Raw genomic sequence first — 3,915 nt, 5'->3', positions numbered from 1 at the left:
GGGAGCTCGAGGATACGATTTGAGCTCGATACCCCATCCATTTACTTAAGGTATGTGGGTTAGAATTCTGTTTAACATTTATACTGTTTAGCTATAGCTAGTATTTGCCGATGGTAAATAACGAAATTTAGGGATCAAATTTTTATTAGTGGAGGAGAATGTAAAATACATTAATCAAATAATAATAAAATAATAAAATTTTATGGGCGAATAACAATAACGGAATTTTTAGAAATTTTTAGAAATTTTCTGAGAATTAATTAAAACTCGTATGACGAATTTACGGGGATGAATTAATAGGCTTGGGAAAAGTCTATTTAGAATATCCAATTAAATAGAAGTTGATAAAGAAATAAGTTAGGCTTTAATTAAATTAAAACTAAGATTTCTAATTTAATAAACTTTCCTTTTATTTCTTTTTCCTTACCTTCTCCCTTCTTATTTTTACCCGTGGCCTATTCTTCCTCCCAAATCGCCGATTCCTTTGTTCGATTCCTTCTCCTTCCACGACGTCGCCACTTTCTTTCCTTCCTCTTTGCCGAGTGACGCCGCCCTTCCTTTTCCTCTCTTCTGCCTGACACCGCCGAGCTCTCACCTCTGCTCATCCTTTTTTTCTCTTCCCCGATCCACCGACGCCAGCGGATGAAAGCCACCCGAGCGCCACCCGATTGCCGGCGCCGACCCTGAGCTCCAATCCGGTCGTCATTTTCCTCTCCTGGCCGCAAACATTCAATGTTTGCTGGAAATCGAACAAGGAGCCCTGGATCTCGCCGGCACCTCCTATCTTTGTCTTCTCTTCGAGCCTTCTCCTTTCATCCTCGCGAGCACGTCACGCCGCTCGCCCTTGTGCGCCGGTGCCCTTGTCGACGCTGCAAATTGATGCCATCTCTTGATTATCTTCTCTGATTGCTTGATTGCCACAGTAGCCACATGCCACACTGCCCCGATCCACTGTCGCTCACCCTCGTTCTACATCGCCAGCGCTGTTCTGCCACGCTGCTGGCTGACTTTCGGATAAGGGCAAGAGGTAGCAGCTTCGTGCCCTAGCTCCATACCACTGCTAACTCTCGCAAGTTTCCATCTCTTGATCTCTGCAGCTCCAATGGTCGACCTTCTTCCATCCTCAGCTAAATCATCAGTCATTGCCCTTCCTCTGTGACCACTGTAGCGACTCCATCGAGCAGTTGCAGATTTCGTTAAGGGGTAAGTTATGCTAAGTATTAGATTCGTTGACTTGATATTGGGAGGTGGTGATATGGTGATAGTTTTGGATTAAATGAAATTGATCATTAATTAGGATAATTAATGATCTATTGATTAGGATTTTTTCTCATTAAGTTGGGGATTGGATTTAGTAATTGTTGTATTTTAAATTTTGAATTAGATGAAACCGTAAACATGTTGATGCAGGACTTAGATTCAAGACGAGCGTCTCGACGTGGATTGCCTGATACGATCTTTCTTTTGAGGCAGGTACTTTTGACTTATCTTTGATATAGTTATTTTAGATATGCATAATAGTTTATTGCTAGCAGTAATGATTATGTTTGCATCTGCTTTGGTATGCCACTATTTGGTTCTTGTAGTTTACCTATATTCTTGTCTATTTTGCATTCATGCTTATATTCTCTTGTTTGTTGTCATGTTTACTCCTGTTCATAGGAATAGTGACATACATCGCCCTACTGTGTAGTAGTCTAGTTATTTGATATATCTGAATTGTGTACCTAGATTTATGTTACCTAGATCATTGATCTAGGATCCGATCCCTTTTCCTTTTTGGCACATATTATGTAGAGGTGGTTATGATCAGGATTTACATGCTTAGTGTCATGCACCATCTTGCATGATTGCATATTGTTCGATTGTCGGCTCCATTATTGTTGAGCACATCGCTAGTTACATGATCTGCACACACAACCACTCATGGGTTAGTGGTATATCAGGCAGGGTGTATAGCAGTTTTCTCTGTTAGGCTCCGTTGGTCCGCTCATTGGTAGTGGTGATGCAGCGTGGTAGCCGACAAGGATCCCTCCTCTGGATTGTCTCAGGGAGATGAGAGCATTGAGCTCCCCCACTTATGATTTGGGGTAGGAGGATAGGTGTACTCTGACAGCATCCTGTTCACTCCGTGACTCAGGAGCAGTGATGGCAGAGTGCATAGTTGTCATAGCCCTACCCACTCGGTCTCACCATCGCATGTGAGATGGCTGACTGGCGTCAAGGGTGGCACATGTCATTTTGAATCATTTTGCATGATTGCATTTATTGCTTGTGATTGTTGCAATTGGTTGCTGCATTTTGGTGTTTGCATATGTTTGACATGCATACAGGTGACATGTTGTATCTGATCTGACTACCCTTATGTTCAGATAGAAGGTCCTGGTAAGTACAGTTTACTTCAGCCCTTTTTAGTTGCATTTTCTTTATTGTTCAGAAAACTGTACCGCATGATTATTACTATTAGTTATAACTTATTATGTCTATCTATTGGTATCCGTTGAGTTGTTGAACTCACACCGTTGATATATTTTTATTTCAAACATCAGGTAGATATTTGTGGAGTTGCTTGGAGTATCTTGTTTGTCGGTTCCCACGTTACATCCGAAGACCTATTTTCTGGTTTCTTTAGTACTTTATTTGGTTTATGTATTCGGTGTACTTAGCTTTGTATATTCCGATTTTGTTTCTGGATTGTTGTGATGTGGTGTCTTGTATTATTTCATTGTATGGTGTAAGCCTAGCCGGCTAGCAGTCATATTTTGTTTGTATGTAATGGTTTCTATCGTTTTACATTGTGTTTTTTTTTGTTTTTGTATAGTCGAGTGGGTTGTTTAATATATATATATATATATAACTACGTGGTTGTGAATATTTTGTTTTAGCCGAGTGGGTTAAGTATAAACTGCATGGTTGTGTATATATTACAGTCGTGTGTGGCTGATGTATATTTTTGTGTGTATAGATGTATCAGATTGTCATTTATACAGGGGAGATGTTGTCAGATTTTTCCTCTGGCTGGGACTCCCTCGGGGCATGACAATTTATCTTATTAATAGATCACTAAAGGAAACACTAGAAGGCAAAGTATCAGAGGAAGTATGGACAGAAAATAAAGTAGATTACTCTCATCTTTGAGTTTTTAGATGTCTAGCTTATATGCACATATCTAGTGAGGAAAACTCAAAGTTGGATGCGAAGTCAAAGCAGTGCATATTATGATTTATATAATAAATTTTATCTTTAGGTATGTAATATTGATTGAGTCCTACTTGCGTGGTTAGACATGGAACACAAGCTTTACTTTGATTTTTATTTTGATTAATTAAAGATATAAAGGATTTGTTGATTGAGTTGGGCTTATATCCGAGTCTGGACTTGTTGAACATAGCTCTTTGTGATCCAAGTATCATGTCAAGATACTTGGATCTAGTTGTGAATTTTTCAAGTAATTCCTTTAGTTTAACTGTTTTATTTTTCAATCTGAAATTATCCTCCACAAGTTTTACAATTTGAGTTGGGATTTCAGTTTGAATTGATTCAATTGTTGAGTTCAATTTTAATTATTCATTAAGTTTATCATTATCTTTTGTTAGTTCGTTTATTTGATTTTCATAAGTAGTTAATTTCCTATTTAAGCATGCAATGATTTTAAAGAATTTTTTATTTAAACTAAAGTATACCTCATCGGAACCTTCGGAAATGAGTGCAGACTCGTGGCTTGATTCGGGTTTAGACCCGTCTTCCGATTCAGGTCCGTGCGCCATCAGTGTGAGGTAGTTGGAGTGTTTTAGTTCTCTGCCGTCTGATTCATCTCCGAATGATTCGTCCCACATCGCTTTGAGGGACTTCTTCTTTTTTAGATTCGGGTAGTCGGTCTTGTAGTTCCCCTTTTTGTTGCATTTGAAACAGGTC

General features: G+C 39.0%; 1 long non-coding RNA gene across 1 annotated transcript; it reads left to right on the top strand.

The window, feature by feature from the left end:
* The first annotated feature begins 453 nt into the window (after positions 1-453).
* Positions 454-2,856, top strand: LOC122032335. The gene is made up of 3 exons (XR_006126047.1): positions 454-1,203; positions 1,411-1,473; positions 2,550-2,856. It is a non-coding gene; the product is annotated as an uncharacterized LOC122032335 (long non-coding RNA).
* Positions 2,857-3,915: the final 1,059 nt, after the last annotated feature.

The sequence above is a fragment of the Zingiber officinale genome, chromosome 11A, assembly GCF_018446385.1.
Source record: "Zingiber officinale cultivar Zhangliang chromosome 11A, Zo_v1.1, whole genome shotgun sequence".
Taxonomy (NCBI): domain Eukaryota; kingdom Viridiplantae; phylum Streptophyta; class Magnoliopsida; order Zingiberales; family Zingiberaceae; genus Zingiber; species Zingiber officinale.
This window is presented reverse-complemented; position numbering and strand designations above follow the sequence as displayed.